Genomic DNA, 26,077 nt, shown 5'->3' on the forward strand with positions numbered 1-26,077 from the left:
GGAGAGGCGAGAAAAACTCATTCTACCTTTTTGTGGAGTGGCAGAGGCTGGGGGAAGACTTTATGTAAGTCTATGCAATCATGAGATACATAGATAGGTTTGACACTCTGAATGTTTTTCCCAGAGTTGAAACGTCAAAACTATGTGACTTGCGTTTAAGGTTAGGGGAGACAGTTCAAGGGGCAATTTGTTTTTTTACACGGGAGTGGGGGTAGGTGTCTGGAATGAACTTCCAGCGATGGTGGGAGAGGCAGATGCGTTAAGGCTCTTTACTGTTCATTTAGATAATTTGGAAGGATATGGACCAAGGGTAGGCCGAAGCGGTGAGTGTCTTTTGCATTATGTTCAGCACAACGTTATGGGCCAAATGACCTATTCCTGTGCTGCACAGATCATTGAGAGAAAACTAATGTCTCACTCATATGACATTTAATCTAATCAATATTAATCACTGGTGTCAGAAATACGAATAAATTAAGTAGAGAATGAACTTAACTATAATCAAAAGATATAGTCAATGACATTTACAGAGGTATTTTTTTTATATTTGTTCTGAATTGTCAGATTAATAACTTTGGTGATGTATTGAAATGTTTACAGTTACAGATGTGCTGAGCCAAAATTACCCTTTTTATACTGAAGATTGAACTAGAAACATGTTAGAAAGCTTGGAAATATTCAGTAAGGTGAGATTCGCACATCAGTTTAATCCATTATTTCTTAGTGCCGATACTGCAATTAAAAAAAACCGTTCAGGTCTACACCAAAAAGCATTGCTTTTCCACCCAATGCTCATTGGAAATATTTGAATGCTACTCATTTCTACAAGAAACGTAATCACAACCTGATCAATTATGAGATATCTAATGGCATTTCACCAATAATTACTGTTTATTTCGACACATTGCTCATTCAAATAGCAATGTGAGATTTCTCATTAATATTCAGTTCACTGACAGTATAATAATAATTTTGTTATTGCTAATATCTAACCATTGCCTATCCAAATGGAGTATGAAGTTGGAATTATGGCTCAGTACATCAACTGGTGGAAATAAATTGCAGTGTTCACTCCCCCAATTATTGTGAATATCAATGTGTATTTTAATTTGGTTTGATTATATTGTTCTTCAACGCCAAGATTTATTGTATTTCTGTTCACAGTAAGATTTAAATATTTTAAAGCTAAAATAAATTTGAAATTTGTGACATTTTGTGTAAACAAGAAAAAAGGATTTTACAGCTGTTTGCTCTTTCCTTTATCAATCAGAGTGAATATGGAATTGTTGGAAGTTATACGTTTGTGGAAGGAGGGGAAGTTCTCTGCAGCTGAATAGTCACTGTGAATAACATTTTCTTCAGATTGCGTCCTACTGCTAAATGTTCTAATGATCTTTCTATTATAAGAAAAAAAACACTTTAAACATATACAGCAGTTGTATTTTTTTATGAATTTACAATAAGTGCATGATGTGTCTATTTATCTTTCTCTCAATTATCATAATCTTAATTTTTAAGTAAGAGCATATGTGATTAGTTCCATCATTATTGTGAATTGCCATTTCATTCTCAGTCGATTACACAGAAACAGTCTAATTAATTACCAGCCCAGTTATCGGAATGAACACTGGTTCGTTTGCATTTGAGTAATCCCAATCGATTATAATCCCACCCTTCCTTGGTGGGAAGATAACGAAAGGAACTTGTGGAGCTCTACTAGTGTCTCTCTCCTAGGAGAATCAAAGTAATCACAACCTGATAAATTATGAGATATCTAATGCCATTTCACCAATAATTACTGTTGGAGGTGTGAGTTCATCTTGAACAGAGATGCATCAGAGCAGCTTAGAATGGTGATTAGAATATAACTAAGCGGAGTTTGCATTGTTTTTAAATCCAGTTTTGGATCTGCTTCTGTCTGTGATTCATTCTAATAATCTCACAATCTGCAATCTTTTATCTGCAGGTTATTAATAAAAGGATGTATCACATTGCATTGTCTCTAAATTTTAAGTTTGAGGACTTAGTACTTTTCAAAATTTAATATATCTAAGAAATGAAATTCATTTGATTTTAAAATCAAAATACCTTGCTACATCCAATTATTATGCATATGGTGGACAACAGGATTTTAATGCCAATCAGATCATGAATGCCCAAACATTGTTTATTCTGTGAACTTAATTCTGCAGAAGAGATTCAATAAGCATTTAGCACATCAGTATTGTACATTTGAACACCTCACATGTCCTTATCCTTATTTTCTAGTCCAAGCAAGATGAAAAAAAAGTTCGAATTTTCTTCAGTAAAATGAAGCAAATGCCACTTGCTATTACCCTTCAGTTCTTCAGATTACCTTTATTATACAATACAATGTTGTAATTCATCTCATTATTGCTATGTCTTTTATTAAGTTTAATTTCTACTTAATGTTCAATTGATGAACTGCCTGAGAGTTCGGTTTATTTTTCCTCCGAGCAGAGCGCTTTAGGGAACATCTCCGAGACACCCGCACCAATCAACCAAACCGCCCCGTGGCCCAACATTTCAACTCCCCCACCCACTCTGCCGAGGACATGGAGGTCCTGGGCCTCCTTCACCGCCGCTCCCTCACCACCAGACGCCTGGAGGAGGAACGCCTCATCTTCCGCCTCGGAACACTTCAGCCCCAGGGCATCAATGTGGACTTCAACAGCCTCCTCATTTCCCCTTCCCCCACCTCATTCTAGTTTCAAACTTCCAGCTCACTTACTGTCTCCTTGACTTGTCCGACCTGCCTATCTTGTTTTCCACCTATCCACTCCACCCTCTTCTCTTTGACCTATCACCTTCATCTCATCCCCCACTCACCCATTGTACTCTATGCTACTTTCTCCCCACCCCCACCCTCCTCTAGCTTATCTCTCCATGCTTCAGGCTCGCTGCCTTTATTCGCGAAACGTCGATTTCGCTGCTCGTTGGATGCTGCCTGAACTGCTGTGCTCTTCCAGCACCACTAATCCAGTATTTGATTTTCAGCATCTGCAGTCATTGTTTTTACCTTATTTTTCCAATGGCCGAGTCAAATTGATTGTAAAGATGAAATGCTTTGAAAATCGATTTTGCATATATCTCACTTATCACATGTGGTTTTTCAGTTTGTTTCCCGAAGTTAAAAAAATCACACAACACCTGGTTATAGTCCAGCAGGTTTATTTGGAAGCATTGGTTTACCTGGCGCTGTCTGTGCATCAGAACACCCGAAACAGAGGCAGCACCTTGAAAACTAGTGATTCCAAACAAACCTGTTGGACTATAACCTGGTGTCGTGTGATTTTGAACTTTGTCCACCCCGGTCCAACTCCGGCATCTCCAAATCATTGTTGCACAAAGGAATCCTCGTAATTTTATAAAGAAAATATGACATTAGTTAAGACTTTTAACACACGATTATTAATCCCTTCCGTTATTAGTAAAATATCTCAATGTAATTTTGAAAAAATGCTCACAGACACGGCGCATACAGTCACACAAAGTCTTCCTGGTCATCTAATTACTGCTCAGGAGAAAAACCTGAGGAAGTATCTTATTGTTCCTGAGAACAAGAACCACAGTAAATATTTGGTGAACAATTCCACCCAATACATGCACTTGATTTCTTACATCTGACTTCAGTAATTGCACAGGAAATATTTCACTAAAACCAATAACCATGCTTTATTACAAATGACCGAGGATTCGAACATCAACATACGGGGCCGCTTTCCAATCAGGGTTCCAGTTGGAGTGTCGCACAATAAAGTAACTTAATTTTGACTTAGTACAACTGTAGGTGAAAACATTTTGAGCTCGCACTTTAAACATCTTTATCTGCTTAGTCAGAGAAAATACTGAATGGTGACACTGTAAAATTAATTTATTTTGACTTTCACTCCTGCAAATACTTGTGAATTGCTTCTCGTTTTCTTCCTAGTTCTGATACAAATGTCGAAATAAATTAGGATAATAAAAGTTTAGGAATAATAAGAGTGTTCTTTGCAAGGACGATATGAAGATGTTCACAGTCGTCGAATTCCTGTTGAGTAGAACATTTTTCATAAGGGTCTTATTGTAACGAGCCAATGCTTTTTGTGACTGTTTTTAGTTGTGACTGGTATTTTTGTGACTCGTGTTTTTTGTGTTCAAGTGAGTAAATATTTAAATGTCAAACCTTCAAAACCTTTGAGGGACAAAGAAATGATGAGAGCAGAATCGCTGACACTCCAAGAATCTGTTATTCAAAATATTTGGAAAGGCACATTTGGTGACATACAAGGAATAAATTTCACAAGTATAGAAATAGCCTGTGGCGAGGTAAAGTTGTAGGGATTGGGTGTAGTCGGTTGGAAGCCGCGGGGAAACAATGTCTCAGTTGGTTGACTTTAAAAGTCTAGAAATTACGTGAACATGCACAGCTGAATAAGATTTTGTTTCAAATACCCTGGATTTGGAAAGATTTGGCATACTATGCCATCTGAAGCATTGCAAATGGAACTCAGTGGATTTTTTTATTGTAAAGGAAAGATATTACATAATGAGCGGTAAGTGAACCGTTACTTGGAGATCGACTTCCTGCTTTAATCACGTGGCTAAAAGATGTGATCAACATGTTGTTTGGTCCATTTAGTGATCATTGAACTCTGCCAAAGCACGAGCAACAAAACTGTTGGTTTTTCTTTTGGACTTTAATCGTCTCTTTTTCTAAGCAGTATTTTCTTTCAGCTGAAATAAATCAGAACAAATTTGCATATATCATTAATCGTTCCAATGAGATAAATCTTATTCACTTCCAATTATTACAATGAACAGTGTGACTTTCAGTTTAATTAATAAAATGAAACGATCAAAACAGCGTTTCTTGCGATTTAACCCAATTCAGTTAATCCATATGAGAATGGCTATTGAACCGCAACCTCGTCTTTATATCCCTCTCCACGGCTACTTCTTCACGTGAGAGAGAACGTCACTGAAGTAATTATGAGTCAAGGCAAAATGTGGGTGTGAATATGACGGGAAATTCTTGTTTGCTGTTTCATTCTGACACAGTTCTGATTCAGAATGAATCAATGACAGATGTTCATTCCGACGAGCATGGCTATTTCTTGAATTTTGCTGTTATTGTAATTCTGGTGAAAGCAGAAACAGTATGATGTGGAATCAATTTAGCTCTAGACATTTCTCATCCACGGATTTCACCACATGTAACCCTGATGAGGTCACATGTCACCCCTTTCCAAAACGTGCTGAGGAGACCGGGAGATTATGGGTTATTATACTACGGTGCTCCACATTCACGGGTTGAGTCACATTTTGGTTGCTCTTTCCACATAACACTACTGCATTTTTATTTTGCATCTCACACCTCTGGTTTACACTGGATCGAGAATTTTGTTCTTGCCCTTCACTGCACGGGAAATTCACGAATGATAATCACCACATTAAAATTGAAATAAAGAATGAGAGCAGATGTTCTAATCAGTTGTAAATTAAATTGGTGTAATGAGAAGGTACACATTTTTTTCTTTATGTCCCTCATTCCATCTTGTCCTTCCATTAATTTAAATGACTGATAGAGAAATAACTAACAAGTGATCGGGAGCACAAGTTTATCCAATGGGATTATTCATGATTATTTTAAACTAACAGTACACACAATGATTTGATCAGTATTTCAAACAGACACTCGGAATTGGAACCGCAGCAAACTGCTCCAATGAAACGAACCTTTCATTCTTTCACATGCAGCGTGATGACTGACTCGCTAACTGTACAAGGTCGACCAATTTTCTTCAGCAATCATAGCGTCTGTAAACCGCCACCTGTGCTGTGCAGAGTGTCATTTGTTGTTCCCAGGTCACTGCACCTTTCTTCTTCATGACCTTATGAGCTTCGTTCCTGTTTGATAAACCTTTTCTATCATTTCATCGCATCCACTCACAATTCTCAATTTATGAATAAAATTTGGCGTTAGACCAAATGTTAAACAAAGTGGACGTCTGCCATTCATCCCATCGAGTCTGTCCCACCATACAACGAACTCATGGTTGATCTGATAATCTTCAACTCCATTCTGCTCACTTACCTCGACAAACTTCATCATCTTTCTGATTAAGTACCTGACATAATTTGAAAATAACCAACAACTTAACCTCTACTTCGGTTGCCAAAAAAAAAGCCACATATTCTCTGAGCATGGAAATTACTCTTCATTTCTCAATTAACTGAGCGCTATCTCATTCTGAGATTATGTCCTCTGGTGCACGGCACCTGCCTGTATCTACCCAAAATCCCACGGTTTTGTTTCAAGGAGAATAATCCCAGCCTGACCAATCATTCCCCGAAGCTCCATTTTATCCAAAGTTGACAACATTCTCGTAAATCTCTGCTGTCCCTTACAGCACGGGAACTGGAATTTGAAATGAAATTGCGATTGGAATCGGATTAGTCCACACAAATACAATAATAATAACTTTGACAAATGAGAATCTAATTATATTCTAATGACATTCAATGGTTTCGTTGTAACTGACGTCCTCCGTGCAATCGCCCTCAGAGCTAATATTTAGGAGAAATGGAACCTGACCGCCTATATAAAGAAGTTGACGACAAAAAAATGTCCGTCAGTCGACTTCGTTTGATTATTAACACAACTCATGTCTCCGTGAAGCCTGCATCATCTTTAAGGCACACATTAGATGTGTAACAGAACTCACTCCATTTGCCTGGATGTGTGCAGCTTCAATACTACTGAAGGAACTGGACATCCTCCACGACAACGCAGTCACTTAACTGTACCACGTTCAATACCTGAATGTTTATTACCCTCACCGCTAAGGCAAAATTGCAGTAGAGTGCACCACCTACAAGTTGCGGTAGAGTAAGTCATCTAGGCTGTGTTTCCAGAACATTCAAAGCTCAAAAACTGTACCGACGTGAAGGACAAGGCTGAAGATGCACTGAAGCGCTACTATTTGCAAGTTACCCTCTAAGGCACATAAAGGCATGACTTGGAGATGTATCAGTGGTAAATTCACTGAGTGATGAAGCGGTCTTGATGGCCAAAGTTGTATACTTCAGCCCTCCATCATTTATCTTACATCTTTTAAAATGTTGATGATTGCATTGACCAGACTTGTGCTCATTCTTTTAGTTGTTTCCTAAACTGGTGGTTGCTAAAGATCGAATATCATCCACCGTCTGAGATCAACAACAGAAAATATCCAAAGATACTCTCGACCAACTGAGCTCCCTGTCCAAAAATCTTCAGTGATCTGTAAATATCCACTCCAAGATCTCTTTGTTCCTGTTTGTTCCGTTCACCATTCAGAATCCTCACTGTTATTGTTACAACTCCCCAAATTCATTACACTTACTGGTCTGGATTCAATTCCATTCGCCGCTTTTATTTTCCACCTGATTGATACATCTCTGCAGGCCCTGACATTATTCATCATAGTCAAATACACGACCAATTGTTGCATCCTTTGCAAACTTCTAAATCATGACTCCTACAACTAAGTCTGAATCGTTGATCTACATCAGGAAACAATGGAACTCCCCTGGAAACAGTCGTCCAAACATGCTTCATTGCTGGATGTGATGAACACCTGCAATAACAGCACAATCGGACCCCTGATGTCATTTGTAAACCTGATGGTGACTCTGCCAGTTGGCCTCCTGAGTGATCCCTTCTCACATATGGGAGTGGTGAATGACCTATCCACATTGTGCCTGGGCACGTAGGTTTACACTTCAGCGGGTAATTGAATCCTTTCCGGATGTCGCCCTATGGAGCTGACTTCTTGGCGGTGTGGGTATCCATGTGTCTATTTAGCTTGGATAATCAGTTGAATTTGAGTCCAAACAGAGTTGACTCCCAATTTTCCACGTCATCCATTTTTCTATTCTTCTTTATTCTCCCACGGAGTGTGGCCATCATGATCTGAACATTATTTGTTGTTCATTCTTAATTCACCTTGAACTGAGTCAGAGTGATTCTATGGGTGAACCGCACTTTTGTCAGTCTGGAGTCATATGTTGGCACGTCTCGTTAAGGACGGCAAATTCCCCTTTCAAAGGGACAAGAATGAATGAGTATTCGGAAATCAAAATTTTTTGCCTCTGTTCCTCTGATCGGGGTTAATACTCCAGATTTTATTCATCGATGTAAATACCAGCAGCTGCCATGTTCCAGTCTCCAAGGGTTGCTCGCCCACGATATCGCCACTACATTTGCATTTGACTCGAGGATTGGTGAGTAGCAGAAAGCATAGGGATCAGTCAAAGAATGAAGAATATAGATAGACAGGAGAGTTGAGCGGAGAAGTGGCAGATGGAGTTCAATCGAGGCAAATGTGAAGTGATGCATTTTGGGAAGCCTAATTCTAGAACCAACTACACTGTAAACGGGACAGCCTTGGAGAAATTTGATGATCTGGGAGTTCAGGTCCTTTGTACCATGACGATGGCGGCACAGGTGGATAGAGCGGTCAAGAAAGCATATGGCATGCTTGTCGTCATAGGGCCGGGCTTTGAGTCTAAGAGCTGGCAGGTAATGCTAAAATTGTACAAGATTTTGGTTCGGCCACGTTTAGAATACTGCGCACAGTTCTGGTAAAGTTACCAAAAGGAAGTGGACGTTTCAGAGAGGGTGCAGAGAAGGTTAACGAGGATGTTGCTGGTATGGAAGATGCTTGCTGTGAAGAGAAATTAAGAAGTTTATGATTGTTTTCAGTAGAAAAAAACGAGATTGAGGGGTCCTGATTGAGGTCTACAAAATCTTGCAGGGTACAGACCGGGTGAATAGAGATATGCTTTTTTCCTCAGGTGAGTTATTCAATAATGAGAGGTCACGCCTTCAAGTTGAGAGGTGAAACGTTTAAGGAGGATAGGTGTAGAAAATATTTTGCACAGAGGGTGGTAGGTGCCTGCCAGCAGAGGTAGTAGAGGCAGGCACGGTCGTTTCATTCATGGTGCGCCTTGAGAGATGCGTGAGTAAGTGGGGAGCAGACGGAAACAGATGCTGAGGAATTGGGTGATAGGTTTAGACAGTTGATTTGGTTCAGCTCAGGCTTGGAGGTCCAAAGGGCCTGTTCCTGGGCTACAAATGTTATGTGTTCTTTATTCTTCTTTGTTCACTACACTACCATCTCAATGCTACGTTGCTCCATCTCAGAGAATGACATTGGAAATTCCAATCATCTCAGAGGGAGTGAGAATATGACATGTGGCTGTGTCGGAATGAAACTGATGTACGCTGTACTGGAGTGTTTGCTGGGAGCAAGAGAATGATGTGATCAAAAAAACTGTTCTTACTGTCAAAATAACACAACATTGTTAAGGAAAATTGCACTGAATGCTTGCAATACATCGACCTCTCGCTTAAGGCTGCAGCACGCTTCCGCTGAGCCAATCAGCAATGCGGGTTAATGCTGTTGTTGTATCTTAATAATCTAATAACCGGAGACAAATATGCCCTTCCTCCCCGACTTTGACCAGGAGACCTCCCAGTCTCGGAATTTCATGCCATTCTGTACCATCATAGAAGGACAATGTGCTCACCGATCGCATCACTGGTGTGATAGAGTAGCTTCACGTGTTCATTTCCATGCCAATTTCCAGTTTGATCTTTGCAGCCCATTGATTCTGGGTGGAGGAACTGCGATTATGTGATACACTGCAGAAATGGGTACTTCCTTCTGTGGGGAAGCTCGTGAGGCAACAAATGTGAAACCACATTGCTGATGAAACATACATTTCAACAATATCCTGCAGTATCCCTTGAGAATTTGATGTTTTGTAAAAATCTATCAACCTCAGTCTTCAATATGCAGTACTCGATGGATCTTCCTCAGCCTCTTGAAACATCCAATTTGAATATACAGCCAATTCTGAGTTCCCACATGTCTATTATTGCTCGCCATATAGTCCTGTTGTGTCTCTCCATTCTTCCTAACATGTCCTATGTTTCTGTCGTTACTGCTCTTTTCAAACACGCATCTCTGCATGGCCCAGGGATCGTATAATGTTCAGTGTTGTGCGTTGTGGCCGCAGTAACCTCGTTAGAATCCGAGTTACGGCATGTAACCTTCTCCCCTTTTTAACTCCTTGTGGTACATGCCAACGAAACACAGAAATGAATTAATTGATTTTACATGAAAACTTTCTCTAACATTAGTGATTTTTCATCAATCCCTTCTCTCATACATCTCTGTGAGGAAAATATCAGAATTCAGACTCACCCATTCTTGGAGACTTCTCTCCCTCCCACAATCACTGACCTCCTTTACGCTCCCCCTCCTATTTCCCTTACAATCATTTTCACATTGAACCCTGTTCAGTCTGTGCTGCTGCGCTCGCTGTTGCTGGATGACCGTGCCACAATCATACCATTGCGACCTTCAGACCAGTCAATCCATTTCGATACTGTGGTTTTGAGATCAATGGTCAAGTAACAGTTTTTAATGACATGGATCACATATTATTGGAACTTCAGGCTCAGGAAAAGAACACAGGGCAGCTCTGAGGAAAAGAAACCTTTTTCCAAAAAGACCTTTTTCTGCAGACTTCCACATCATTTATTTCACTTGCTCAATCGGCTCTATGTAGACTATTCCGTGCAGTTCTGCAATCACATTAGCACTGGAAATGATGCAGGGATGATTTGCCAGAACGTTGTCTGGGTAGAAGAGCTCCTGTTATGAAGAGAGATTGGATAGACTGAGAGCAGAAGAGATCGAGAGAAGACATGATTGAGATATAAAAAATAATCAGGGATACGGATGGCGTGGACTGAAATAAAAGTTTCCTTATAATGGAGAGATCACTCACGGGGTAATAGATTTAAGAACAGAGGAGGGAAGATTTGAGTGAATGCGCAGACAAACGTTTTGAAACGGCGAGTGGTTGAAAGGAACTCAGTGCATGCAAAGGTTGGAGAGGCAGAAATCCTCATAACTTTCAGAAGTATTTAGATGTGAATTTTTGATGACAAGACCTACAAGGCTGTCGGTCAAGTGATTTAAAAACAGAGTTCGGATAGTTAATCGATTATTGATTTCCAGTACTGATACATAGGCTTCTTTTTGCATAGAACTCAAGGGTAATACCACTGCCTGTCACTGCGTGAGATTGGGTTCAATTCGCATCCGGGACGGGCGCTTACAGATTGGGAGGGCTAAGAGGCCAGAAACCCGCATTCGATTCCAGACTGATGTGACTGACTGTGTGGAATTTACACGCTCCTGTTCTCTCTCTTCCGTGTGGGTTTCCTCTGATTGGTCCGATTCCTTCTCACTGTCCAAATGAGTGCACTTCAGGTAGATGGCAAACAAAACCTGAATGGACTGTATAATCAAAGACAAAGGCAAAGTCAAAAGTAGGAATTGCAGCTCAGGGAAAACAGAATGACCATTTGGGGTCAACATTCCTTGGAACAGTTTTTGATTTGCAATGTTAACTCTGATTTCTCTCCATCGACGCTGCCTGACCCGCTGAGCTTTTGAAAATATTTCTATCTTTGTAGCTGGATCAATGATGCGGGTTTAGAAAGATCGGCAGGGGAGTGTGAATCTCTTCGGCGGCACAGAGCAGACTCAATTGGCCAAATGGTTTCTGTCTGCGTTGTGTCTAATTCCATCAACTCTGATTCTATAAGTTTTGTCCTTTTTTTAGGCTTTGGTATTTCACATCTCCCCTGAAATGTGGTTTACAGAACAGGACAATCGCCAAACCGTTACCACCCGCTGCCTGGAAGAGGAACGCCTCATATTCTGCCTTGGGACCCTGTAACAATACGGGATAAATCATCTTCAATTCCCCTTCCCCCACATTATCACAGTCCGAAGCATCCAACTCAGCACCACCCTCCGAAACTATTCATCTTTTCCCGCTCTGACTTATCACTTTCTCCCCCGCCTCCATCCAATTATCGCTTTCCCAGCTACCTTCCACCCAACCCCAACTGCTGCCCATTTATCTCTCCGCCCCCACCAACACGTCTCATTCCTGATGAAAGGCTTATGCCAGAAGCGTCGGTTCTCCTGCTCCTCGGATGCTGCCTGACCTGCTGTACTTTTGTAGCACGACAATCTCGTCATGGCGAAGATAAATTAGCTTAGCTCAGGCTCTTTATCTGAGAGCGGAGAAGAGTGAGTGTGGGAGGGTGTACAGTAAGGGGATAGATACGTGTTATAGGAATAAATTTGTTATGGGAAGTGTTTACAAACATAGATCTATGTTAAACGCAAGGGGGAGGATAATCAGAGGAGATATAAGACGAACATTTTCATTCTGAGAGTGTTGTATCATTGGAACTCACTATTTGAACGAGTGGTAAAGCTATGAGTCATCAAAACACTTCAGGAGTACTTAGCCGAATACTTGAGAAGCTAGAGCACACATGGATAAGGACCAGATACTGGAAAGTTGGACGAAGACGAACAGCTATCTGATCAAATGTCCGAACACCGTAAGGAAAGTACGGAGCATGAAAGCATGGGAAGGTTAAAAGCATGGATACTGCTGTCGATCTGTTACAAGGGGTCTGTGGAATGCTTCACGAGTAAAAAGGTCACTGTGGTAGGATGGGGCCACTGTGGCTGGATGGGATAAGCAGAGTGGAATGCTCCTCCACCAATTAGCAGAGTCAGATTGGGGCTGAACGGTTACTGTGACAGGCTGTGATCATAGCAATTATTAACGTCAACCTTGCCAGCTAAATATCATCATTGCAGTTTGGGACAAGTCGTGACAATAAATATTTAGGACTTGACTTTAAATATTTAATTGATAGTTGCGTCAGCCTGCTTGAAACCTTTGTAGCAGAAAAAAAGACATAAAATATCTAATCAGCTTGGGACAGGAAAACATTGTGGCAGATGGGGTAGCTAAAAATCTAATCATGACAGGTTAGTCTGGGCTGGAAGATCACTGCAGCAGATGTGGCAGTAAAATACATAATCGTGACAATAGAAAAACCCTATTGGCAGAAGTAGAGCGATAATGGTTTATTGTATACCTGGAGTGAAATAATTCTGACGAACACAGTTGGGCATCCTGGTAAGCTAATAGAAATATAATTAAAGAAAGGGTATAAAGAGCCACGGATCCTGAGTTTCGGGGTCGTTCAAGAATTTGCTTTCTGTGTGGCACGGCTTTTTGTCTGCTAATAAAAGATCTACTCCTTGAAGAACTCTCCGCATCTCCTGGAGATTTATTACATTTTCTCCACGACAACCACAACTTTGGGTACAGTAAAATTATGGCTAGCGCGGCTCGGTGGTGCAATGAAAAGCGCGTTAGATTTCTACAGCATTGTTAACATTGCTATACAAAGTTTGTTGTTTTGGGTTTCACCAGAATCGGCGTTCAGATATCAGCTGAATCAATTATTATTCTTTTGATTCATCGTTAATTCCCGTCGTCTGGGGTTCTTGAAATTGCTGTTTACCACAGAAATTTCCTGACCTCCTTGTTGGTGAGTTTCAACGGAATCATATCAATTGAAGCATGATCAGACCAGAATCAATTGCTAACCCACGAAACCTACAAAATTCGTGCAGAAACCCACTGTCTCTAAACGCATATTCCAGTCCAATAGTTTCACAGGCATTATCGATTGCTTAAATGTCTTTCTCCCTTTGGGCGACAGGCTGTTGTGGATGGACCGGGGAAAGATATTGATGTATTTGGTTAGTCATGACAATGTCAAATGGTGGGGTAGGACCGGTGTTTGGAATAGCGTCCTCCTGTTCCTCTCTGTCACTGCTGTTTCTGACAGAGGGTTTTCAACAATAACATATTGAAATGTGAATCTACACCCACAGAGTATCAAGGTCCTCCCATTTACCCAACCGCTCTCACAGCCAGAATGGAGAGCTCCTATTGCAGCTTTCGATCAGACAATCTAGGATTCACCCAGGCGCTCTGTCAGACTGCATGCTCCTTCACACAGGTTTCTCACTGAACACATAGAGCAAGCAAACGTGGGGATTCAGGGACAGATTACCCCTCTGATTTGCTGCACTTCTGGACACGAAGACGTACATGAATTTCTGACATTCTGAGTCTTCCTGTGCATTCTTCCGACTTTACAATTTAAACTGGAATTGAATGTATTCTTGCGTCACGCTCCTACATCCTCGGTATTCATGGAAACCGTGAAACGTGTTCATGGATGTAGGAATGGTGGAGATTATTGCTAAATGCAGTGTGTTTCATGTGACCAGTATGAACTTTTAGAAGGAAGTTGCGAAGTTTTATCGATTCGAATTGAAGCCGATCGAAGGAAAGGTCTGGCGACAGCGGCAATGTAACATTGTCTGTAAACAACGCAGGAACCAACGGAAACCCATTTTTCAATGAAGTCTATTTTGCATATTTTTATGTGTCCCCTTCCTGAGCCTGATGCTTCAATAATCACAGGTCCATGTCAGTTTCACCTTGTCTGCGTTAGCATTAATTTCAGAACCACAGCAAAAGTAGGGCAGTTGAGTTAAAGTTCCTAGGACATGTGACCAGCTTGCTTGTCTGCAGCTTCAGTCACGCAATTGTTTAGCGCCTGCTACTTAAAGGTGCGTAAAATGCAACGGTTGTGAGTTGAATGCTTATCTAAAGATGCTGTTACTGACATTGACAAGGGATTATTAGGGCATCATACGCAGTTGAAATCAATATTGAGTAAAGTAGCATTTATTTGAAAACTCCAGTTTCACATTTCTGTCAATTATTATCTGCAAAGCTACAGATATTCCCCAGTTGAATATCCATCTGTGGATAGGGAAACAGAGGTGAAATTTTAGCTTAATGACTTTTCTCAAATCGCTCAGCCTGCACTGGATTACATTCTGGGAAAGTCTAATTAACTCATTTCATATCATTCCATTGCCTGCAAACACGCAGTTCATTATCCAATCGAAAGTATTAGATTTATCTCTTTGGGGAGTTTGAATGTTGTCAGTAACTCTGACAAAGGCATAACAAGTAGGTTTGCTGTTGGGAGGAGCAGAGGGTGCAAACTTGAATAAGGTCGACTCTTGTCACCGGGGTCTTTAAGCGGAGATAAGTGAGTATTAAATGGACTCACTCTCCTTTCGAGTGATTGTGACCAAATGTTCAAGGCAACAAATGGCAATGATAATGATGTTTTCCATCTACAGGCCAAATCTTACTCACTAGAGGCACCATAGTATTACAGATCAGGAGAGCAGAGTAGATGATGATCCTGATGCAAACCTGAGACAGTGAGAGAATTACTCCCATGCTGTTGGTCTCACTTTTCACATAACTAGTTAGTCAGTGGACTGAGCTAACAGACTTCCATTCTATGCAGAAATAAACCAAACAGCTCAGTGTATTTACAATATATAATATTTCATGTAGAATAAACTGCAACACCTATCAACGCCAGCAGCTCTTCTTATACATAGCATTTTCAAATGCAGGTATTATGCAATTTCTTTCCGATGAATGTTATCCACTTCAAGAGTATGTCCCTTTTGCCTCGCCATCCAGGCAGCCCAGAATCTCTATCGTTGTTAAATTCACTCCTTGTGTGTCTGCACGCGACCTTTGAACTATAATGAAATCAGCTCCTAAAATGTTTTTATTTCTGAAAATTCATCTCCGATTTCAATAATTCTCAGAATAAAAAAGAAAAATCTGCTCCAACCATCTTCATCATTCCCCGTTGGTTTTGAAACTCCACCCTTTAGTTTCCACTCACTTAAACGAAGGAAGTTCCCTCAGATTTACTCTTACCAACGTCACATTAGCTGGATCACCTCCCTTCAGACACAACGAAGTCTTTCCTGATTTCTCCCGCATGGTTCTTTATCTGTCCCACCTTCCCATTAAATCTGCTCTTTCCTTTTCTAGTGGTGTTATCTCAAAGAAACCGTCATGTCTGTCTTTTTTATCGACTTTGTATCAAGTGAACACTGACCGTGTCCTTCCTAACGTCTTTATATTCCAGTAAACTCTACCGTGTCTTTCACCATGCCTTTATATCCCAGTAAATTTCATCCTGAGAAAGGATGCTGGGTCCAATTCAAAGCATGAAAACTCACCACTAAGCTGTGCAATCTTATTACCGTCACAGGAAAGGTGGAAGTAATTTCAGTTACAGCTGAATCGATTGGCTGCAGCAGCATCGGGTCAAATCCCAGTCAGATACATGACTGTTGTTCTTATATTTATTTCTTCTCTACGTGTGCTGAGTAACACAGTGAGGGATCAATTACTGTTGTCAGACATACATGTAGGGGCCTATTAAATACTGAAGCTGTGAGATGCGAACAGTTTTTATTGACATAGACCATTCGAATCTCAGGCTCAGGAATTTGACAGAGAGCGAATTTGAGCAAAAGTTGAGCCGGGTGTTTACCCCATGACGTAACACGAGTTTCTGCGGTTGCTTTGTTGTTCACCTCATTTGTGTGTTTTGCATCATTGAGGATTTTGAACTTGTCCCCTCTATACAAAAGGCCCGTACTTTTGCAACATTGTACAAAAGATGCAGTACAAGAATAGCCGATGCTGATTCAACGAGGAAAAAAAAACTGCAGATGCTGGAAACCAGATTCTGGATTAGTGGTGCTGGAAGAACACAGCAGTTCAGGCAACAACCAAGTAGCTTCGAAATCGACATTTTGGGCAAAAGTCCTTCATCAGGAATAAAGGAATGAAGGGCTTTTGCCCGAAACGTCGATTTCGAAGCTACTTGGATGCTGCCTGAACTGCTGTGCTCTTCCAGCACCACTAATTCCGATGCTGATTCAGTCTACTTATCCAAATATTGACCCCTGGAAACAGGACTGTGCACTCTCCTCGACTCTGGAAAACAACTTCCTCACAGATAATGTTACATTCCCGCTCTCATGGCTCTTTTCATTCCATCGGCTTCTGTTTTGCTTGGAATCGGATTCAATACATCTTGTCACTGTGTCATTTCTTTCCATGTGGTCAGATCTTGTGAACAGTGGGATTGTATATGCTGGAATCAGTCGAGGCTGTCCGCTCTCCCACATCCAATTTATCCCCAGGTTGTGTTAAGATGATGATCTAAATCGCGTCCTTCTCTTTCCTGTCACTCTGGGATGATGTGAGCTGTGAAATCTATGATCTGAACTGAAGGCAACGTGGAAATCACATCAGCTGCGTGAGCGACAGGATTTGGTGCATTAATATCCCATGCTAATTCAGACAGCAGAAGCCTCCCCGTGACTTCGAGAAGCACAGACACTGTTCCTGAATAATGGGGAGAGATTCACTCTTTGCTCACAGTTCTGCATTTTCTATCTGTCTCAGATCGCATTATTTGGACAAGGGTTCCCAAAAGAAGATGATTTCTTGTGCATGCACGATCTCACTTTTCTACACCTTTCCAGAATTTCTATACTTCCCACTCCCAGCTGACCCCTACTCCGCTGTACAAACCCGTGTTTAATGAGGGAGCTGAAGACCGCGTTCAAGCCGTTCTCCACCAACACTACGTGACAATGGCAGCTGAGTTCGTCCAGTTCTCAATGAAGACCGCCCTGTTCCGGGAAAGCAGCTAGCACAGCCTCCTGGGAGAAGCGAGTCAGAATGGAAAGGAGCTGTTATGAAAACTCGGTGCTTCTTTCACTCTGAAACAGCAGAAATAGCAAAAAAAAATCACCTGGTTTATGATTACCACGTCTGGCGCCGTTCTCGCTTGTTTGTCTCGGGTGTGATATTGCCTCAGTCAGGTGACATACGTGTGAGAGGTCTCGGGTTCACCTTGCAGATGAGCCTTGGAATTTTGCACACTACTTCATTTTTGACTGAGAAGATATGATTTCGATGAGATCGAGTTCAGATAAAGATTCCAAAGCTTGAAACCATACACAAGCAAGTTCAAAAACCGTTTCTTCTCGGCCGGTGCTGCTCTGAGAAATGAATTGTCTAACTTGAAATAATGCTGATCTTGCCAATTTGGATTTTGCTGAGCGCACGTATTATACTAAGTAACCTGAATTCCCGAGTCTGGTCAAATTTTGCTTTTCTCACGCTGTGATCTGCATGTCCTTGATTACTCTGATCCGCCTTTACCTTTCGCAAACAACGCTTTCCACTGTACTTAGGTACATGTGACAATCAATCAATCAAAACACAGTCATTTCCTCATTGCGTGGAGCCAGCAGAGCGAAGGTGGGCTGCATGGACTCTGTCTGCAGTGTGGCACATTTTGTGATCCTGATTAAAATTACAATTAAAACAGCAGCATTGGGGAAGTTACACAGTAGTTATATTGACGCAGCCGGGACACATCTGTGAAACAGCGTATCACACAATAACAGTGAAGATCTTTTGACGTCATCCTCGTAGGGACATGCTACAAAAACCTGAAGACTGCGTGAAACTGCTGTGGTCAGCGATAACAGAGCGGCCCAGAGGGATCGAGGTGGGCGCATAATCCAGAAATTAATGAATGAAAAGCATCCTCTGCTCGATTACAATTCCAGCTTTCAGTGCATGTACTGCCACTGCCAGTATTTTGCTATAACAGTGCTCCGTTCTTCGTATTACATATTGATGTGCCTTTTGCGTCCTTATACTGAATGGTATCTGAAATAGATAGACCCGCCACATTTACACGTTTGAGGAAACACACGTTTGAAGTTATGAAAGATTTTTTTGCTGTTCTCCATCGGTCTGTTATGACCTGATTTGCAAAGTCACTTGCCTGAGCTGGGAATACACTGGCGAAGTTGAGAGAAATCAGTTGTGGCGTGGACCGTGCACATGACGCCTTGCAGTTATTCCCCACACTGTGTCACACAGCAGGGTTCTCCGGTGAAATGAACAGCCGTGAATGACATGTGGTTCAGTCTGTTGGAGACAGCATTTCCAGACAGACACAGTTCCCTATTATTAGGACAAGCAGCACTGATGATGAATAACCTCAGAGAGAAGCAAGCGATAGAGATTTGCCGTGGACTCGATGGGCTGAACGGCTTCTGTCGGCACGTGAATGGCGTCACACGTCTCTGCCGTCCCTCTGTCTGGCTCTGACAGAGTGGCTGAGGGTGAAATAATGGCTCGCTTTTAATCCTCCCTTCTGCTTTGGACTGTCTGCAGCCCCGCAGCTCCTGGTTGTGGGGATGGTTCTCAGTGAGTGAGGGTTTCATTCGGAGTCACTTCATCTGGGACAGTTGGGACTCAGATCTTAACTGATGCCTGATTGCAGCAAAGAAACCGACTCCTGTGAAACAAAAGCCTTTCTGCTGGATTGTTCTGTGAAGATTGATTCTGAACATCAAATGGGCAGCACAAAAATGCACTGATTTGAATTTTACTGAGGGAAGAGAGTCCACAGCCCATTTCTGTCTTTCCCTCCAGCTCAGCACCTTTCTCTCTCTCTCAAATAAATGATATTTGGAAAAAGATCGCAATCAAAGTTGCTAGGTTCCAGCGGCCCTCTTGCACCTGGCTGTGCCCGTAAGAGGAAGCTTCAGAGCATATCCGTTTTACATCCCCTCATAATGCCTGAAAGTGGAGGGGAATGGCTGAATACTCTGCCAATAGAGACAGCTCAGTCCCCGAGGATGGGATAAACAGCACCGTCCCGGTGGGGACATTCTGCAGATCAGACACAGTCCACTTTATCATTCAGATCATACCAGAGTGAGAACGCTCGAGAAGGCCAATCGGTCACTCGTACCTGTGCCAACTCGGGAGTTGCAAAAGATTGGTGAAAGTGGAAAGTGGATTTGTTCATGTTTCAAGTGTTTCCGTGAAGCTGGAAGCAGAAGAAGATAGACAGTGAAGCGATTGAGATCTGACTAAAGGAGCAGCAAATAAGTTGGATAGCGCAGAGGAGAGCTTTGAAGTATTGAGTTCTGGTTAATGGGACGATCATGCTTTTACTCGGCCACGCTGCTACAGAAGAAACTATGTCAGTGTCTCTCAGCATTGTGATGTCACAGGCAAAAGACGCCGTTACACTGCAGGGAATTCCTTTTTCCAATGTGAGGGCAGTCCATATGTAAAGGTGTAGCTTATATATCGAATCCTTTCACATAAATAATTCCACTGCACCTCAGTGTGTTGTATTGTCTCCTTTCCACTTTACCTGTCATTGTGCCTACACTGAAGTTGATTTTCTCCTTGTGCGAGTCTTTTACAATCTGGGTGATGTGATGCAGTTGTACTGACCCATTTTCTGGCAGAATTTTCCACTTCACTTCAGCCCGCCCTAACTTCGCTATCTGATACTATTCCAGTTGTTTAGGTGTTAAGTGCTCATCCCAGATCCAGCCTGCCCTCACCCAAAATAAATGGAAAAATCAGTTACAGTGTGATCACTGATATCGAAGGATATCCTCATTCCAAGGTCATTGATAATTCCAAGGATAAAGTTAGGGCTGCAGCTGCTGGAGATCAGAGTTGATGCTGGAGATCAGTGTGATGCTGGAAAAGCACAGCAGATCAGGTAGCATCCGAGGAGCAGGAGAATTCAAGTTTCAGGCTTAAGCCCTTCATCAGGAATAAGGCTTGTGAGTCGGTGCTGAGAGATAAATGGAAGTGGTGTGTGGTTGAGGGGAAATAGCTGGAAAGCAATAGATGGATGAATAGGAGGGAGAATATAAGAGGTCAGAAGTGGCAGTGATGGAATGGGTCGAGAGGGCGGTGGCGAGTTGAAGGCTTATGCTTGGGGGAAATGAGGAAACTGTTCGTATTCACATTTATCCCGCGTGGTGTAAAGGTCCCAAGCCGGAATGTGTGGCATTCCTCCTCCAGGCGTTGGGTGGGTAACGGTTTATCCGTGGCGGAGGTCCAGGACCTGCGAGCCTTTGATTGGGGAGGAGGGGGAGTTGAAGTGTTCAGCCACGGGACGCTGAAGTTGGTGGGTGCGGGTGTCCCAGAGATGTTCTCTGAAATGATCTGCAAGAAGGTATCCTGTCTCCCTGATGTAGAGAAGAACACACTGGGTGCAACGGATGCAGTAGATGACATTGGTATTTGTACAGGTGAATTTCCAACGGATGTGGAACGATCCCTTCGGGACTTGGTTGGAGATGAGAGTTGTGTGGGTGCTAGTTTCACCCTCACTTTGGTGGCAGTCAAAGGTGCCAGGAGAAGGTTATGTGCTGGTGGGGGGAAGTGTCTTCCTCAAGAGGGGGTCGTGGAGGGAGTGGTCTTTCTGGAGTGCTGGCAGAGCTGGGTAGCGAAATATATCTCCGGTGGTGGCGTCTGTTTGGAGGTGGCATCAGTGGCAGAATATGATGCGTTTTATGCGGAGGTTGGTGGGGTGGAAGGTGAGCACCAGGAAGTTCTTTTCTTGTTGCGTTGACAGGCATGGGGTTCAAGGGTGGTGGTGCGTGAAGTGGAGGTGATGCACTGGAGGGCATTGTCAACTAACGTGGAAAGGCAATTTGTGACCGTGGAGGAAGGAGACCAACTGGGTCTTTCTGAGGTGCAATTGGTCATCCGGGGGAACAGATGTGGTGTAAGCGGAGGAATTGGGAATAAGGAATGTCGTTTTTACACGAGATAGAGTTGGAGGAGATGTAGTCTAGATACCTTTGGGAGTCGGTGGGCTTGCAGTATATGTCTTTAATTAGTCAGTCGCCAGAGACGGTGATGGAGAGGTCGAGGAAGGCGAAGGAAGTTGCCAAGATGATCCAGATAAATTTGAGGTTGGTGTGGAAGGTTTTGGTAAAGTTGGTGAGCTATTGAACCTCTTCGTTGGAGCACCAAGTGGCGCCAATACATTCATCAATGTAACGTAGGAATAGGTGTAGGATGGTGTAACTGTGAAAGATGGACAGTTACGCTTATCTGACAAACACGCAGGCATAGCTAGGTCCTATGTGGGTGCCCATGACAACCAGTGTCGATGGAGGAAGTGGGAGATTTGGAAAGTGAAGTTGTTGATTGTGAGGACCAGTTCAGTCAAGTGGGTGAGGATGTTGGTGGAAGGGTACCTGTTGGGATGGTGTGAGATTAAGAAATGGAAGGCTTGCAGACTTCTGTCATGGTAGATGGATTTGTACAGGGACTGGATGACCATGGTGAATATCGCGTGTTGAGGGCCAGGGAAATGAAATTCCTGAAGGAGGTGAAGTGCATAGGGGTGTCACGTATGTAAGTGGGCATTTCCTGAACTGGGGAGAGAGGATTGTGTCGAGGTAGAAAGAGATTATTCAGTTCAATACAATATTCAAACGGTCCTATGTGATTTCTTTTTTTATTATTGCAACAACCTTTGTGAGTTTGTAACAAACTGTGTAACATGAAACCAGTTCAACATCTATTTTCCCAGAATTTAAAGCAGTGCACATGGGAAACGTTATCCATCTGGTGAAAAATCACCTTCGGCTCTCTCTCCACATATGTCTCTTCACGTTTTAGATACTTGCAGTATGTTTGTTGATCAAGGAGTCATTATCCAGAAGAGGTTGTTTCTCAATCCACAAACACGGGTATTTTCCCATAAACTTGGCTTTGCTCAATATCACCTTCTGTCCGTACCCCTCAACACGAGGACAAATTAAAGCTGCTCCATGTGAGGCTCAAAATTAAAACTTCGGCACAGCACAGCTCACTATACTGGAACAGAGATACCGTGCACTGGTCACCTTCAGCACAGGAGCAACACATTAATGCTTACCTCCACATTCCTGGGTTTACTTTAACGTTTGGGAAACCGAGTTTCTCTGATTCCATGGCTAGTAAACGGGGATTATATGATCATCTTCACCAGTGGTTCTGTCCCCGCGTGAGGAAAGTGGTGAGTTACTCATTGTAAAGATGGGTAGATTGATGAAATGTACAATTTCATCTTTTGCCTTCATTAACTCATGAGCTTTTTATTTTGTTTTGCATCTGTAGAAATCTTAAAATCTTCATCTTGAACAGACTCAATGACAGTTCTTCATTGTGTCTCTGGCAGCAAATTTCATAGTGTAAACTCCCTCTGAATTCTTCCACCGCAGTCCGCTGTTTGGGAAGTGTTCATGTTGTGGGAAATGCACTTCCCCGTGTGTCACCTGCTGCTCCCAGCATGCGCTCTGCCACTGCACTCATTTTCCTTCTGACACTTGCTCACTGTGTTCCTGTGATCATACAGTGACTTGGTGTCACACGGCCCAGGAAAATGATACACATCAAGGTTTTTGCATTGTTGAGTTCAATTGTCAGTTTAGCCATATTTTGGATTTTGAAATTGTCTGTTCTGTACACAAGTGCGTGTCAAAAACATCTGAGCGGAAGTTAGGTCTTCGGACTAATGACATTGAGCACTATGCACTCTCCTCCAGTCTGGAAAACAATTCCTGACAGGCAGTTGAATAGACAATAGACAGCAGGTGCAGGAGTAGGCCATTCTGCCCTTCGAGCCAGCACCACCATTCATTATGATCATGGCTGAACATCCTCAATCTGTATCCTGTTCCTGCCTTATCCTCATAACCCTTGATTCCACTGTCGTTAAGAGCTCTATCCAACTCTTTATTGTAAGAACACCTCCTGCTGTCTCGGGTTCTTCATTCCGTTGACTTCAAATTTCACAGAATTCAACTGACATTGTTACATAGTCATTTCCTCATTTTTGTTCAGAACAATGTGTGCATAGTGTGACAGTGGGAGTGCACTTGCCCCACAACCCAGGGGTCAGACCATCGTCTTGGACTGTGTTGTTTCTCATTTCACCAACACCAGGGAGAAACATCTGCTGCTCTGCATAATTTACGAAATTCAATTATTCATAAGGTCATAGCTTTTCGAGCGTCTGTGACGAGGTGGCCGAGAGGTTAAGGCGATGGACTGCTAATCCATTGTGCTCTGCACGCGTGAGTTCGAATCCCACTCTCGTCGCTGTCATCAACGGCTTCCAATGGTGCTGTTTTCAACTGTTGCATTAAAACTGGAGCTCCAACGCTCAGTTTATATGCTTTGTCGCTATTACAAAATCGCAAGGAATAGTTTGTGCCGTTTGACGAAACTGCATTGAAATGGAGGTTGCTTTGGGATAATGAAACGAAACGCGATTTTCTTTTTCATTACAAGCTGCTGTGAACGTTTTTTCGTATGAAAGACATCCAGGAAAATCAAATACCGAGAGCTGCGAAGTGCATGTTTATGCAAAGGGAATCTTAATGAATGTTTTCTCAGATGAAATCTGGAGGGAGTTGAGTAGAAGTAATTCATCCTGGTGAGAAGAGCACAGCGAAACAGCACAAAATAATGGAGATATTTCAAAGGGGCAGGGTGTGGGTTTAGGAGCACAGAGAACTGGGTGTAAATGCACAGTGGAGAATTGCCGCTGTGGGTGCCGTGCATGCGCACGGAGAGACTTACACATTGGTCTCGCCCTCGCCCCTTGCTCTCGCCATTGATGAATGCTGGACATAAGGCACAGATAAACACAAGATGTGGGAAGCAAGCTCCTTCTCGTTATGCACACACTGGATGCTTCACATTGAACTATGAACAACTGGAGAAATCAGCATGTTACCTATAGGGAGTGAAACTAAAGTGTGGATCAATAACCGTAAGATTCATGCAACATAAACATGAAAAATGATTTAAAATATAGGGTGTAGGGTTGCTCACTAAGCTGTAACTTTGATATCCAGACGTTTCATTACTTGGCTAGGTAACATCATCATCAGTGGCGACCTCCAATTGAAGCAAAGCTGTTGTCTCCTGCTTTCTATTTATATTTTTCTCCTCGATGGGGTTCCTGGGGTTTGTGGTGATGTCATTTCCTGTTCGTTTTCTGAGGGGTTGATAGATGGCATCTAGATCTAAGTGTTTGTTTATGGCATTGTGGTTGACGTGCCAGGCCTCTAGGAATTCTCTGGCATGTCTTTGCTTAGCCTGTTCCAGGATAGATGTGTTGTCCCAGTCGAAATAGTGGTATTTCTAATCCGTATGTAGGGCTACGAAGGAGAGAAGGTTGTGGCTTTTTGTGGCTAGCTGGTGTTCGTATATCCTGGTGGCTAACTTTCTTCCTGTTTGTCTTACATAGTGTTGGTGGCAGTCATTGCATGGAACTTTGTAGATGACGTTGGTTTTGTCCTTGGGTTGTACTGGGTCTTTTAAGTTGGTTTTTGTTTGAGAGTGTTGGTGGGTTTGTGTACTACTAGGATTCCGAGAGGTCTGAATAGTCTGGCTGTAATTTCTGAAACTTCTTCGATGTATGGTAAGGTGGTTAGGGGTTCTGGCTGTGTTTGGTCTGCTTGTCGTGGTTTGTTCTTGAGGAATCTGCGAACTGTATTTTTGAGTATCTGTTCTTCTCGAATACGTTGAATTGGTGGTTCTCCTCTGTTTTCCGAAGTTCGTCTGTGCTGCAGTGTGTGGTGGCTCTTTGGAATAGTGTTCTGATACAGCTTCGTTTGTGTGTGTTGGGATGGTTGCTGGTGTAGTTAAGTATTTGGTCAGTGTTTGTTGGTTTTCTGTATACATAGGTTTGTAGTTCTCCGTTGTCCTTTCTTTCTACTGTGACGTTCAGGAATGCGAGTTTGTTGTCGGTTTCTTCCTCCTTGGTGAACTTTATGCCTGTGAAGGTGTTGTTGATGATGTCAAATGTCTCTTCTATCTTGTTTTGTTTTGTGATGACAAAGGTGTCATCTACGTAGTGGACCCAGATTTTTGGTTTGATTGTTGGTAGGGCTGTTTGTTCTAGTCTTTGCATAACCGCCTCTGCTATGAATCCTGATAGCAGAGATCTCATGGGTGTGCTGTTGGTTTGTTTGTAGATATGTTGTTGAAAGTGAAGTGGGTGGTGAGGCACAGGTCCACTAGCTTCATGATGTTTTCGTTGGGAATGTGATTGATGGTTGTTGGTGCGTCTGTGATGGTCTCTTCTAAAAGTGTGGTAAATGTTTCCTTTGCCAGGTCGATGTTGATGAAGGTGAACAGTGCTGTTATGTCGAATGAGATCGTTGCTTCTTCTTCCTCTATTTTGGTGTTTTTGATGATTTTTCGGAACTCCTGGGTGGAGTGGATGGAGTGCTGTGACTCTTCTATGAGGCATTCAGTCTTGCGTGTAGTCCTTTGGCCCGTCTGTAAGTTGGTGTTCCGGGTAATG

General features: G+C 42.4%; 1 non-coding gene across 1 annotated transcript; it reads left to right on the forward strand.

Moving 5' to 3' along the window:
• Nucleotides 1-23,777: 23,777 nt before the first annotated feature.
• Nucleotides 23,778-23,859, forward strand: trnas-gcu (transfer RNA serine (anticodon GCU)). Its single transcript has one exon. It is a non-coding gene; the product is annotated as a tRNA-Ser (tRNA).
• Nucleotides 23,860-26,077: the final 2,218 nt, after the last annotated feature.

This window comes from Chiloscyllium punctatum, chromosome 50 (assembly GCF_047496795.1).
Source record: "Chiloscyllium punctatum isolate Juve2018m chromosome 50, sChiPun1.3, whole genome shotgun sequence".
In the NCBI taxonomy this organism is placed as follows: Eukaryota; Metazoa; Chordata; class Chondrichthyes; order Orectolobiformes; family Hemiscylliidae; genus Chiloscyllium; species Chiloscyllium punctatum.